The sequence below is a fragment of the Apodemus sylvaticus genome, chromosome 4, assembly GCF_947179515.1.
Source record: "Apodemus sylvaticus chromosome 4, mApoSyl1.1, whole genome shotgun sequence".
NCBI lineage: Eukaryota > Metazoa > Chordata > Mammalia > Rodentia > Muridae > Apodemus > Apodemus sylvaticus.
The window spans coordinates 56,742,047-56,757,184 of NC_067475.1; the positions used below are offsets into that span (position 1 = coordinate 56,742,047).

The 15,138-nt window shown below is 39.4% G+C and overlaps 1 protein-coding gene across 3 annotated transcripts in view; it reads right to left on the minus strand.

The window, feature by feature from the left end:
* The window catches only part of Lrif1 (ligand dependent nuclear receptor interacting factor 1), a 94,627-nt gene that overhangs the window by 35,484 nt on the left and 44,005 nt on the right, over nucleotides 1-15,138 (minus strand). Inside the window, exon 2 of one of the 3 annotated variants that reach the window (XM_052179511.1) lies at nucleotides 7,051-7,138. The exons of the other annotated variants lie outside the window; for them this stretch is intronic. The gene's annotated coding sequence lies outside the window, so the exon portion shown is untranslated. The remainder of the gene's footprint in view (nucleotides 1-7,050; nucleotides 7,139-15,138) is intronic. 3 annotated transcript variants of the gene reach the window in all.

Below are 15,138 nucleotides of genomic sequence, written 5' to 3' on the forward strand. Positions count from 1 at the left end.
TAGGACTTCAAGTACTATATTGAAAAGATATGGAGAGAGGGGGCAGCTTTGTCTAGTCCCTGATTTTTGTGGGATTGCTTCAAGTTTCTCTCCATTTAGTTTGATGTTGGCTACTGGTTTGCTGTATATTGCTTTTACTATGTTTAGATATGGGCCTTGAATTCCTGTCTTTTCCAAGACTTTTAGCATGAAAGGATGCTGAATTTTGTCAAATGCTTTTTTCAGCATCTAATGAAATGATCATGTATTTTTTTTTCTTTGAGTTTGTTTATGTAGTGGATAGCATTGATGGATTTCCATATATTGAACCATACCTGCATCCCTGGAATGAAGCCTACTTGATCATGGTGGATGATCGTTTTGATGTGTTCTTGGATTCGGTGGCAAGAATTTTATTGAGTATTTTTGCATCGATATTCATAAAGAAAATTGGCCTGAAATTCTCTTAGTTGAATCTTTGTGTGGTTTTGGTATCAGTGTAGTTGTAGAAGGAGTTTGCGGTAGTGTTACTTCTGATTTCTATTTGGTGGAATTGTTTGAAGAGTATTGGTGTTAATTTAAGTCTTTTTTGAAGGTCTGATAGAATTCTGCACTAAAACCATCTGGTCCTGTGCTTTTTTTTTTTTTTTTTTTTTTTTTTTTTTTTTGGTAGGAAGGCTATCTATGACCCCTTCTATTTCTTTTTTTTTTTTTTTAATTCGATATATTTTTTATTTACATTTCAAATGATTTCCCCTTTTCTAGCCCCCAACTCCCAGATAGTCCCGTAAATCCCCTTCTCTCCCCCTGTCCTCCCACCCACCCCTTCCCACTTCCCCGTTCTGGTTTTGCCAAATACTGCTTCACTGAGTCTTTCCAGAACAAGGGGCCACTCTTCCTTTCTTCTTGTACCTCACTTGATGTGTAGATTATGTTTTGGGTATTCCAGTTTTTCTAGGTTAATATCCACTTATTAGTGAGTGCACACCATGATTCACCTTTTGAGTCTGGGTTACCTCACTTAGTATGATGTTCTCTAGCTCCATCCATTTGCCTAAGAATTTCATGAATTCATTGTTTCTAATGGCTGAATAGTACTCCATTGTGTAGATATACCACATTTTTTGCATCCTCTCTTCTGTTGAGGGATACCTGGGTTCTTTCCAGCATCTGGCAATTATAAATAGGGGCTGCTATGAACATAGTAGAGCATGTATCCTTATTACATGGTGGGGAATCCTCTGGGTATATGCCCAGGAGTGGTATAGCAGGATCTTCTGGAAGTGAGGTGCCCAGTTTTCTGAGGAACCGCCAGACTGATTTCCAGAGTGGTTGTACCAATTTGCAATCCCACCAGCAGTGGAGGAGTGTTCCTCTTTCTCCACACCCTCTCCAACACCTGTTGTCTCCTGAATTTTTAATCTTATCCATTCTGACTGGTGTAAGGTGAAATCTCAGGGTTGTTTTGATTTGCATTTCCCTAATGACTAATGAAGTTGAGCATTTTTTTAAGATGCTTCTCTGCCATCCGAAGTTCTTCAGGTGAGAATTCTTTGTTTAACTCTGTACCCCATTTTTAATAGGGTTGTTTGGTTTTCTGGAGTCTAACTTCTTGAGTTCTTTATATATATTGGATATTAGCCCTCTATCTGATGTAGGATTGGTGAAGATCTTTTCCCAGTTTGTTGGTTGCCGATTTGTCCTCTTGATGGTATCCTTTGCCTTACAGAAACTTTGTAATTTTATGAGGTCCCATTTGTCACTTCTTGCTCTTACAGCATACGCTATTGGTGTTCTGTTCAGAAACTTTCTCCCTGTACCGATGTCCTCAAGGGACTTCCCCAGTTTCTTTTCTATTAGTTTCAGAGTGTCTGGCTTTATGTGGAGGTCCTTGATCCATTTGGATTTGAGCTTAGTACAAGGAGACAAGGATGGATCAATTCGCATTCTTCTGCATGCTGACCTCCAGTTGAACCAGCACCATTTGTTGAAAGGCTATCTTTTTTCCATTGGATGTTTTCAGCCCCTTTGTCGAGGATCAAGTGGCCATAGGTGTGTGGTTCATTTCTGGATCTTCAACCCTGTTCCATTGATCCTCCTGCCTGTCACTGTACCCAATGCCATGCAGTTTTTAACACTATTGCTCTGTAGTATTGCTTGAGGTCAGGGATACTGATTCCCCCAGACTTTCTTTTGTTCTTGCCAACCGAATCCAAGAACACATCAAAACGATCATCCACCATGATCAAGTAGGCTTTATCCCGGGAATGCACGGTTGGTTCAATATATGGAAATCCATCAATGTAATCCACTACATAAACAAACTCAAAGAAAAAAACCACATGGTCATTTCATTGGATGCCGAAAAAGCATTTGACAAAATTCAGCATCCTTTCATGCTTAAAGTCTTGGAAAGAACAGGAATTCAAGGCCCATACCTAAACACAGTAAAAGCAATATACAGCAAACCGGTAGCCAGCATCAAACTAAATGGAGAGAAACTTGAAGCAATTCCAGTAAAATCAGGTACTAGACAGGGCTGCCCCCATTCTCCTTATCTTTTCAATATTGTACTTGAGGTACTAGAGCTCGGGCAATTCGACAACATAAGGAGGTCAAAGGGATACAAATGGGAAAGGAAGAAGTCAAACTATCATTATTTGCAGATGACATGATAGTTTACCTAAGTGACCCAAAATCTCCACTAGAGAACTACTACAGCTGATAAACAACTTCAGCAAAGTGGCAGGTTATAAAATCAACTCAAGCAAATCAGTGGCCTTCCTATACTCAAAGGATAAGCAGGCTGAGAAAGAAATTAGGGAAATGACCCCCTTCACAATAGCCACAAACAGTATAAAGTATCTTGGGGTGACTCTTACCAAACACGTGAAAGATCTGTATGACAAGAACTTCAAGACTCTGAAGAAGGAAATGAAAGAAGACCTCAAAAAATGGGAAAACCTCCCATGCTCATTGGATCGGTAGAAACAATATAGTTAAAATGGCCATTTTGCCAAAAGTAATCTACAGATTCAATGCAATACCCATCAAAATCCCAGCTCAATTCTTCACAGAGTTAGAAAGAGCAATTATCAAATTCATCTGGAATAACAAAAAACCCAGGATAGCTTAAACTATTCTCAGCAACCCCTTCTATTTCTTTAGGGGTTATGGGTCTGTTTAGATGATCTATTTGATCCTCATTTAATTTTGCTATTTGGTATCTGTCTAAGAAATTGTCCATTTCTTCCAGATTCTCCATTTGTGTTGAGTACAGGCTTTTGTAGTAGGATCTGATGATTTTTGAATTTCCTCAGTTTCTGTTGTTATATCTCCCTATCCATTTCCAATTTTGTTAATTTGGATACTGTGTCTGTGCCCTTTGGTTAGTCTGGCTAAGGGTTTATCTATGTTGTTGATTTTTTTCCAAGAACCAACTCCTGGTTTTGTTGATTTTTTGTATGGTTCTCTTAGTTTCTACTTGATTTATTTCAGCCCTGAGTTTGATGATTTCCTGTCTTCTCCTTCTCCTGGGTGAATTAGCTTCTTTTTTGTTCCAGTGCTTTCAGTTGTTCCGTTAATCTTCTAGTGTATGCTCTCTCCAATTTCTTTTTGGAGGCACTCAAAGCTATGAGTTTTCCTCTTAGCACTACTTTTATTGTGCCCCATAGATTTGGGTATGTTGTGCCTTCATTTTCATTAAATTCTAAAAAATTTTGATTTCTTTATATCTTCCTTGACCAAGGTATCATTAAGTAGAGTATTGTTCAGTTTCCATGTGTATATGGGCTTTCTGTTGTTTTTATTGTTATTAAAGACCACTTTTACTCCATAGTGATCTGATAGGAGGCATGGGATTATTTCAATCTTTTTATATTTGTTGAGGTCTGTCTTGTGACCATCTCTATGATCGATTTTGGAGAAGGTACCATGAGGTGCTGAGAAAAAGGTATATTTTTTTGTTTTGGGATGAAAAGTTCTATATATATATATCTGTTAAATCCAGTTGGTACAAAGCTTCAATTAGTTTCACTGTCTCCCTGTTTAGTTTTTGTTTTCCTGATCGATCCATTAATGAGAATGGATTGTTGAAGTCACCCACAATTATTGTGTTAGGTGCAATGTGTTCTTTGAGCTTTAGTAAAGTTTCTTTTATGAATGAAGGCACCCTTGTATTTGGAGCATAGATGTTCAGGATTGAGAGTCCTTCCTGTTGGATTTTTCCTTTGACCAGCAAGAAGTGTCCTTCCATGTCTCTTTTGATGACAGTCAAAAGGTTGAAAGTCAATTTTATCTCCTATTAGAATGGCAACTCTGGCTTGTTTCCTGAGACCATTTGCTTGTAGAATTGTCTTCCAGCCTTTTACTCTAAGGTAGTTTTTGTCTTTGACACTGAGGTGTTTCTTGTATGCAGCAAAATGTAGGGTCCTGTTTACTTAACCAGTCTTTTAGTCTATGTCTTTTTATTGGGGGAATTGAGTCCACTGATGTTAAGAGACATTAAGTAGTAGTGGTTAATGCTTCCTATCATTTTTGATGTTAATTTTATACTTGTGTGGTTATCTTCTTTTGGGTTTGATGAAAGAAGTTTAATATCCTGCTCTTTCCAGGGTATAGTTTGCCTCATTGTAATGGAGTTTTCCCCTATTATCCTTTGTAGGGCTGGGTTTGTGGAAAGATATTGTGTAAATTTGGTTTTGTCATAGAATATCTTGGTTTCTCCATCTATAGTGATTGAGAGTTTCACTGGTCTTGGCTGGCATTTGTGTTCTCTTAGAGACTGCATGAGCTCCACCCAGGATCTTCTAGCTTTCATGGTCTCTGGTGAGACGTCTGGTGTAATTCTGATAGGTCTTTCTTTATATGTTACTTGACCTTTTTCTCTTACTGCCCTAAGTATTCTTTCTTTGTTTAGTACATTTGGGGTTTTGATTATTGTGTGATGGGAGGTATTTCTGTTCTGGTACAGTCTGTTTGGAGTTTTATAGGCTTCTTGTATATTCATGGGCATCTCTCTCTTTAGGTTAGGGAAGGTTTCTTCCATAATTTTGTTGAAGATATTTGCTGGCCCTTTAAGTTGTAAATCTTCACTCTCATCAATGCCTGTAATCCTTAGGTTCGGCTTTATCATTGTGTCCTGGATTTCCTGGATATTTTGGGTTACAAGCTTTTTGCATTTTGCATTTTCTTTAACTGTTGAGTTCATGGTTTCTGTGGTAGCTTCGGCATCTGAGATTCTTTCTTCTATATCTTGTATTCTGTTGTTGATATTTGCATCTATGGCCCCTGATTTCTTCCCAAGGTTTTCTATCTCCAAAGTTGTCTCCCTTTGTGCCTTCTTAGTTGTTTCTACTTCTGTTTTTAGATCCTGGAAGTTTTTGCTCAGTTCCATCACTTGCTTGTTTGTGTGTTTTCCTGTAATTCTTTGAGAGATTTTTGTGTTTCCTCTTTCATGACTTCTGCCTGTTGATCAAAGTTCTCCTGTATTTCTTTAAGTGATTTTTGCATTTCTTCCTTATTGGCTACTAACTTCTGACCCATATTCTCCTGAATTTCTTTAAGTGATTTTTGTGTTTCCCTTGTAAGGGCTTCTAGCTTTTGATCATTTTTCTCCTGAATTTCTTTAAGAGATTTATTTATGTCCTTCATGTGTTCCTCTAACAGCATCCTTACCAGGGATTTTAAATCTAACTCTTGTTTTTCTGGTGTTTTGGGGGTATCCAGGACTTGCTGTTGTTGGAGAGTTGGGTCCAGATACTGCCATAATTCCTTGGTTTCTGTTAGTAACGTTCCTACGTTTGCCTTTAGCCATCTAGTTCTCACTGGTGCTAGACGGTCTTATTGTCACAGGCTGGTGCTTCAACCTACTGTGGACCTATAAGGCTATTTCTGCTACACTGGATGACTGGGTTTCCTCTGGCACAGACTGCTGATATGCTGCCTTCCTCTTTTGTGCCTTTGTAGCCCTGCTTAGTCTTGCCTCAAGCAATGCTATACTTGGTTTGTCATGGTGAACCAGGTGTTCCCGGACTGCTCTGTCATGGAGCGAAGATGGTGGCGGTGGGGGGGGGGTGGCGGGGTGGGGGGGGGTGGGGGGTGTGTCACTCCCTCTGTTGATTTTCATGTAGGACACGGGCCCCATGACAGACTGGCTGGAAGATGAACCACCTATGTGCTCAGGTCCTGTGCACAGGCGGACCCCTGGCAGTTTGCACCCCCAGAGATCTTAAGCTCGGGGTAATACAGTACCTAGTGATGCTTTTCTGCCCTGGCAGGCAGCAAATATGGCCGAGGGGAGTCTCTCCCTCTGTTGTTCTCCAAGCATCACTGGCAGGCTGGCAGATGAACCACCTATGTGCTCAGGTCCTGGGCGCAGGCAGATCCCTGGCAGTTTGCACCCCCAGAGATCTTAAGCTCGGGATAATACAGTATCTAGTGATGCTTTTCTGCCCCGGCAGGCAGTGAAGATGGCTGCGGGGAGTTGCTCCCTCTGCTGCTCTCTGCACAGGACACAGGCCCCCACGCCCGACAGGCTGGCAGATGAACTGCCTATGTGCTCAGGTCCTAGGTGCAGGCGGACCCCTGGTGGTTTGCACTCCCAGAGATCTTAAGCTCAGGGTAATACAGTACCTAATGATGCTTTTCTGCCCCTGCAGGCAGCAAATATGACCGTAGGAAGTCTCTCCCTCTGCTGTCCTACATATTATCTTACAGATATTAAAACAGCAATGCTGCCAGGCGGCGTGCGCACCTTTAATCCCAGCACTTGGGAGGCAGAGGCAGGTGGATTTCTGAGTTCGAGACCAGCCTGGCCTACAGAGTGAGTTCCAGGACAGCTGGAGCTACAGAGAGAGACCCTGTCTCAAAAAAATAATTGAAACAGCAATGTTCAACTTTATATATAAAAAAAAAAAACATTCAGGATAACTAAAATAATCCTATACAATAAAAGAAATTCTGGAGGTGCGACAGAGTAATAGTAATAAAAAGTACATGGTATTGGATAGAAACAGACAAGTTAATCAATGAAGTAGTATTGAAGACATAGAAATAAATACATAAACCTACCGACACTTGATTTTTGGCAAAGAAGCCCAAGTCATTCAATGTAAAAGGAAAGACTTCTTCAACAAGTGGTGCTGCTCTAGCTGGACGTCTGCATGTACAAGAATGGAAATAAATCAATATTTATCACCTTGTACAAAACTCAAGGACAAGTGGATTAAAGATCTCAACATAAAACCTGACACACATTCAGCCATTAGAAACAATGAATTCATGAAATTCTTAGGCAAATGGATGGAGCTTGAGAACATCATACTAAGTGAGGTAACCCAGACTCAAAAGGTGAATCATGGTATGCACTCACTAATAAGTGGATATTAACCTAGAAAGCTGGAATACCCAAAACATAATCCACACATCAAATGAGGTACAAGAAGAAAGGAGGAGTGGCCCCTTGTTCTGGAAAGACTCAGTGAAGCAGTATTCGGCAAAACCAGAACAGGGAAGTGGGAAGGGGTGGGTGGGAGGACAGGGGAAGAGAAGGGGGCTTACGGGACTTTCGGGGAGTGGGGGGCTAGAAAAGGGGAAATCATTTGAAATGTAAATAAATTATATTGAATAAAAAAAAATTAAAAAAAAACCTGACACACTAAATTTCATAGAACAAAAAGTGGGGAATAGCTGTGAATTTATTGGTATTGGAGACAACTTCCTGAACAGAGAACCCATAGCTCAGGCAGAAAAATTAATATTTAATAAATGGGACCTCATGAAACTGAAAACTTGTGTAAGGCAAAGGATTTCATGAACAGAACAAAGCAGCTTCCAGATTAGGAAAGACAAAGAGCTAATATCTAAAATACATAAAGAACTCAAAAAGTTAGATGCCAACAACCCAAATAACCCAATTAAAAACTGGATTCGGGTTGGGGATTCAGCTCAGTAGTAGAGCACTTGCCTAGCAAGCATAGGGCCCTGAAAAAAATCCAGTGTTTTGGGCTGGAGAGATGGGTTAAGAGCACTAATTGCTCTTCCAGAGGTCCTGAGTTCAATTCCCAGCAACCAGATGGTGGCTCATAATCATCTGTCATGAGATCTGATGCCCTCTTCTGGTGTGTCTGAAGATAGCTACAGTGTACTTATATACATAAAGTAAATAATTATTTTTAAAATTGGGTTCAGAGCTAAGCAGAATTTTCAACAAAAGAATATTTAATGGATGAGAAACACAGAAATGTTCAACATCCTTAGTCATCAGGGATAAGCAAATCAAAACCACTCTGAGATTTCACCTTACAACTATTAGAATGGCTAAGATCAAAAACTGAAGGGATAGCAAAAGTTACAGAGGATGTGGACCAAGGGGAACCCTTCTTCATTGCTGGTGGGAGTACAAACTTGTAGAACCTCTCTGGATATCAATTTGATGGTTTCTCAGAAAACTGGGAATAGTTATCTCACTACCCAGCTATACCACTCCTGGGCATATACCCAAAAGTTCCTCCACCATATTACTAGGATACTTAAGTATGTTTGTGGCAGCTTTATTCATAATAGCCAGAAACTGGAAACAACACTGATGTCCCTCAACTAAAGAAGGGCTAAAGAAAATGTGGTTCATTCACACAATGGAACACTACTTAGCTATTACAAAACAGGACACTATGAAATTTGCAGGCAAATGGATGAAACTAGAAAATATCATCCTGAGTGAGGTAACCCAGAACCAAAAGGACATGCATGATATCTACTAACTAATAAGTAGATATTAGCCATAAAGTATAGGACAACCAGGCCATAATCCACAGTCCCAAAGAAGCCACATTACAAGGAGGGCCCAAGGTAGGATGCTTGAGTCTTTCTCAGAAGCAGAAATAAAATAGATATAGGAGGTGGATGGAGGGGAGGAAGTGGGTAGGAGTGGGGATGGGAAGGCAAACAGGGTGGTAGGATCAGGTATAGAGAAAGCAGGAAAGAATGGAAATTGGGGGTGGGAATACATCTCTAGGATGTGCCAGAGACCTGGGACAGGGGTGGTCACAGAGCGTCTATGGGTGTGACTCTAGCTGAGACTCCTAGTGGTGGGGGATGTAGAGCCTGAAGTGGACACCTCCTAGAGCCAGGCAGGACTCCCAGTGGAGGGATAAGGACAGCAACCCACCCACAAACCTTTGGCCCTAGCCTACTAGATATGCAAGGACAAACATGGAGCAGAGATGGAGGGAATGGCCAACCAATGACTGCTACAAATTGAGACCCATCCCATGGCCAAAAACCAATCCCTGACACTATTAATGATACTCTGTTATGCTTTTAGGCAGCATCCTAGCATAACTATCAGTTGAGAGGCATCACCTAAAAGCCAAAGGAAGTGATGCAGAGACTCACAGCTAACTATTAGATGGAGCTCAGGGAGTGTTATGGAAGATTTAGGGCAAGGATTGAGGAACCTAAGAAGGATAGGAACTCCACAGGAAGACCTACAGAGTCAACTAATCTTGATACTTGGGGACTCACAGAAAATGAACCACAAACCAAAGAGTGAGCATGGCCTTGACCTAGGCTCTGAGAATATATGTAGCACACGTGCAGCTTGGTCTTCATGTAGGTACCTCAACAACTGGAGCAGGGCTGTCCCTGAACTGGTTGCCTGCCTGTTCATCCTGGTTTCCTAACTGTGCTGCCTTGTCTTGTCTCCAGAGGCTGCAACAAATCCATAATCCTTGATACCTCATCTCATCTCCAGTGCCTTACAGCCCACAATACCTTGATTCTTTGTGGACCTCAAGTCTATTATTGCCTATATCCTAGTTGGTCAAGAGTTTTATGCTAGTGTTGGGGGTGAGCCCTTACTGATTCCAGTTCTGGACTCAATAGCTACCTGACACAACAAAAGGGCAATTCAGATATTACCCCTCCTGGCTGTCACTGGAATAACTGCAGGTGCGGCCACTGGGACAGCATTGTTGATCATTTCCCTGCCTTATATCATCACTTTTCTTCCCAGTTTATCCATGACCCATACAGGTGGCCTAAACTGAGTCCTTGGCTGCAGTGGTACTCCAAAATACACAAGGACTATGTCTTCTTTCAGATGAAAAAGGTGGCCTTTGCCTCTTCCTCCAAGAGGAATGTGCTTTTATGTCAACCAATCAGGTATATTAAAAAACAAAATCCAACAACTTCAAACAGACCCCCCCCCCAAAAAAAAACCCATAAGGAACAACTCAATGCTTCCAACCCCTGAGCTTTTAAAAACCTCATATGGAAGTGGATATTACCCTTATCAATTTCTTCTCTGCATTAATAAAAGAAGTAATCAGTCATTGTTACATGCCACTGGAGATGAAATATAGCAGTCTGGCTCATGTGTTCTGACTCCTCACCCCCCACTCATTCTACCTGCCCAGCTTCCCACCTGCCTGCAGATCAGGATGTAGCCTTTAGCTCCTGTTTCATTGCCAGGTATTCTGCTATGTTCCCTGCAGTGATGATAATGGACTAACCCTCTGAAAGCCCCAATTAAATGTTTTCTGTCATAAGAGTTGCCTTGGTCGTGGTGTCTCTTCACAGAGCTAGAATAATGAAAAAGAAAATGGCAAATATAAAGAATTGAAGAGGTTTGGGGAAAAGAGATTCCTCATTCACTGTTGGTAGAATTGAAAAATGTTCATCAAGGATATCATTGTGGAGAATTCTCAAAATTCTAAAAGTAAATCTATTAAGTGACCCAGTTATACTACTTCTTGGCTTATATACACTAAGGAGTGGACATATGACTCCATGGATACTTGCTCAGCCATGTTCATTGCAGCTCTAGTTGTAATAGCTAGGAAATGGAAACAACCTAAATGTTTTTCAACTGAAGAACAGGTAATGTAAATGTAGTATACATACACAATAGAATATTACAGTAAAGCTATAAAAAATGGAATAGTAACTTCAAAGATAAACTGATAGAACTAAAAAAGATTATATTTAGTGAAGTAAACTAGACACAGAAAAACAAATTCCATATGTTCTCTTCCATCTTCAGATGTGAGTGCATATCCTTGAGTAACTTCAGAACAAGGAAATAAAAAATGGACTATGCTGAGTGGGAGGGAAGAGAAGCAACTGCGAGGAAATTGTAGGATACAGTAATCTGATAAGGGAAATAGAAAACAAACAGGAGGGGCTTTAATTGGGGATGGGAGATGAAGATAAATACAAGAGAGAAGAGTCAAATAACAGTAAGAATGTCTGAAGGAGTTATAAGGAATCCTACTATTAAACCCCACACACTTTATAATACATATGTGTCCTATATATAAACACACATATATAGTTTAAGTGAGTTTTATTTATCTGGGTTGACAATACTACCTTGAAGAGCCAAGGATCATTTAAAAAAATCCCCAACACTGGGAATAAGAAATCTTCTATCGAGTTATTGCTATTGCCCTTGATTTCTCCACAGGGTTTGGAGGTAACTCTATGCATTACAGACAGAGGACCCACGGGCTCCTGATTTAGATGTGACAGAATAGCTTCCTCTTTGAGGATTAGTTTTCATAGTATAAAAGGTGCAATGAAAACTTTCAAGGAAGGGAATCAATCAATAGTCTTGCCCATCTCTGACCATAGCTATGACCAGCATGACAAGACAAGCCTAAGAGATCAGTAGCAGCATGCATACTTTGATGGTAACCAACAACTCTCTAATTGGATTTTAAAAGCACTCAATAAGAGATAAATCATGTCTTGTACTTGAAACCTAGACACATTTCAGGCTTGTAAAGTCATAGGTTTTCGAAAGAAACCTATAGTCACCACTTTACTAAACTAGTATAATTCCTAACTACAATCTATAGATATTGTTGCATATCCACAGATAATGTAGTATTTACCCTATCACCAAGGAAATTTCTCTTTTCAACAGATAGAGTCACAACCAACTAGTATATAGTGTTGCAGAGTCCAGTCCTAATGAATACATCTACAAAACACTCCTCACCAAAGTAAAGGTCAGAGCACACTGCAGTAACATCAGAGAATTTGCTTTGAGAATGTGTCTTCCAGGAATGTCCAAGTTACATGAATAAAGCATAACCTATAACACTAAGTAAACATGAACGGAACCTGAACAACAATAACAGACATGCTAAAGCTGATGGGAGAAATCCTAGAGGCTTCAACCCTACACAAAACTACAGGTAACTAATGAATTACAAGGATGGAAAAATTAGTGTTCCACAGGGAGGAGTATACCAATGTGCTATCTAGTACCAAATGATCAGGACTGAAAAAGTATCTGAATTGTACAGGATGTATTCATCCATTTATAAACATATATGTATATAAATACTGCTGAGGGTCATGCAGGAGGAATGACAAAAGGCTTTAGAATCTATGGAATTCAGCCCTCCAGTTACCACAGTCACACTGGGTGTACCTTGGTGTGGCACAACCCAGAAGACTTCATATTGTTATCTAGTTCTGCTCTGTTTGCTGTCCTCACATCCCTCTAGATCTAAGAATTGTATGAAAACTCTAAGTGGGTTTCTAGACACTCACTGGAGAGTATCTCTGGCACTCACAGTATGGTGCTTGATCTCTTTTAGGAATTGCGGCTGGAATAGATTATTCAATCACTACTCTACAGAAGAAATCAAGAGATTTAGATTGTCAGCAATGACCACCACACTTAGAAAATATTTGGAAAAATAAAATTGTTAGTGCAGCTAGACTGAGATGTTTTTGCTATTGACTCTGATGTAGAAAATTTTAGGGAACAATCTGAAGTTCAGAAAGGCACTCTATTATTAAACTAGGGACCTTTTGTTGTCAGGAAACAAGAACAATGGGAACACTGTGTGATGTGATTCTCACTGATGCTGGACTGGTGATGACTGATTTCTTATACCCATTTTTTGTCCTCAGGTTCTTGATAATGATTTAATGAGAATTGCTGATGAGTAGATACGCATTCTGACGATTTAAATCAGATATGACTGATTTTTATATAAATGTTTAGATTTGTGATTAAGATTAACACAAGATTACTTTTAAAGATAAATAATAAAATAATTAATTTTTTCTTTATAACCACTTGCTGCCTGCCAGTAAGAGAAACTGGCTGAGAAAACTACCTTGCCTGCTTATACTTTGTCAATCTACAGCAAGTTGCTTAGTTATGAAAGTACCTGGGTTTTTGGGATTAATTTGTTTTCTTTACCTGTACTATGTGTCTTAAGGTTTCTATTCCTGCACAAACATCATGACCAAGAAGCAAGTTGGGAAGGAAAGGGTTCATTCAACTTACAGTTCCAAATTGCTGTTTATCACCAAAGGAACTGAAGCAGGACTAAAACTGAAGCAGGTCAGAAAGTAGGAGTTGATGCAGAGGTCATGGAGGGATGTTTCTTACTGGTTTGCTTCTCCTGGCTTGCTCAGCCTGCTCTCTTACAGAACCCAAGACTGTCAGCCCAGAGATGGTACCACCCACAAGGTACCCTTGATCACTAATTGAGAAAATGCCCCACAGCTGGATCACATGGAAGCACTTTCCTAACTGAAGCTCCTTTCTCTGTGATAACTCCAGCCGGTGCCAAGTTGACACACAAAACCAGCCAGTACACTATGAAATGTTACTTTTTTTTGTAAAGGTATCGGTCACCATATTAGTTTTTTTTTTTAGTCATTCACTAGAAGAAAACTAAAACAATCACAATGTAAGTTTATACTGCTTGAAAGATTTTTCAGGGATATATAAGCTACAGAAGAAAAAATAAAAGTGTGGGGCTTGGAACATTGTTTCTTCCACCCATCAAACTTGCATGTGTGCATGCATGTGTGCACATGGTGTGTGTGTGTAAAGTTTGACTGAGCATGTATTGAAACACTCTTCTTTCCATCCATCAACAATCTGTATGTATGTGTATATGTAAATCTTGTCTGGGTGTTTGCTGGAGCTTCCTCCATCTATAAATTGCATGTATATATGTAAGTATGTGTACTAGTGAAATGCTTGGAGTCTACTTGCTGGACTTTGATCCATCCATTCTGTGTGAATGTGTATGTATGAAGTCATTGGCCTCTGCCTATTGCTTCATCCACTTTGTGTGTTTATGTGAACTTTTTCTTTTTCTTTATCACCAGCCCCAAGGAAATAAAAGAGCTCAAACTTTTTTTAATGGCCTTAGGGAGTGCTAACTTCAGTAAATTAAGCTTTGTTCCCTCAGAGAAAAGATTGCTAAATAATTTCTCTAATAGCTGGCTGCCATTGACAGCATCCCTTGTTAATATCTGCACTGACCCTGCCAACTGCAGCTCTAAGCACTGAACCCATTGGCTGCCTGCCACAGTTTACATACTCCAATGGATGCCAAAGTTGGCAATTGGCAAAATATATATTTCTAACAACAATTAAAGAAAAGAGATGTCATACATTTGAAAGTTGGAATAAATACATTGGAGGCTTTAGAGAGAGGAAAGGGGAAATGTGGGATGTAATTACAGTATAATCTCAAAAAAAATGATAAAAAGAAATACTAAGAGTAAAATGAGTGGCTACCAGAAAACATAGGTACATCTAAATATACCAAATAAACTAATGATAAATATCGATGTCTTTTAAAATAGAAAACAAAAGAAATCCCAAAATGAAAAAAACAAGCAGAAGCATAAGGACTAGAGATAAAATAATGATACAAACAATTAAGCAAACTAGAGATAATTTTTAAAGGTGTAAATTCTTAAATCATTAATGCAAAGTAATCAAAAAATAAAACCATAGGTAAAAATAAAAGATATCATGACAGATACTGTGCATAAATCAAATAGTAATTAGGAAATAATTTGAAGTACATATCAATAAACTTGAAAGTCTAGAAAAAATGTACCAATTATTTAATATATATGACTTACCAAAAACAAGCAACCAACCAACCAAATAAACAAACAAAAAGCAAAACCAAAAAGCAAACCAAAACAATAAATTGTAGAAAACCTAAACAGATAATCATGAGCAATGAGGCTTAATAAAGGATAGTGTTTCAACAAAGTCACAACATACTTAGGTTTTAATACACCTTTAAAGAACTAACATCAGGGCTGGGGCAAATCATCAGCTTGTTAGATCCTCTGAAGACCCCACAGTCTGAAGGCCTC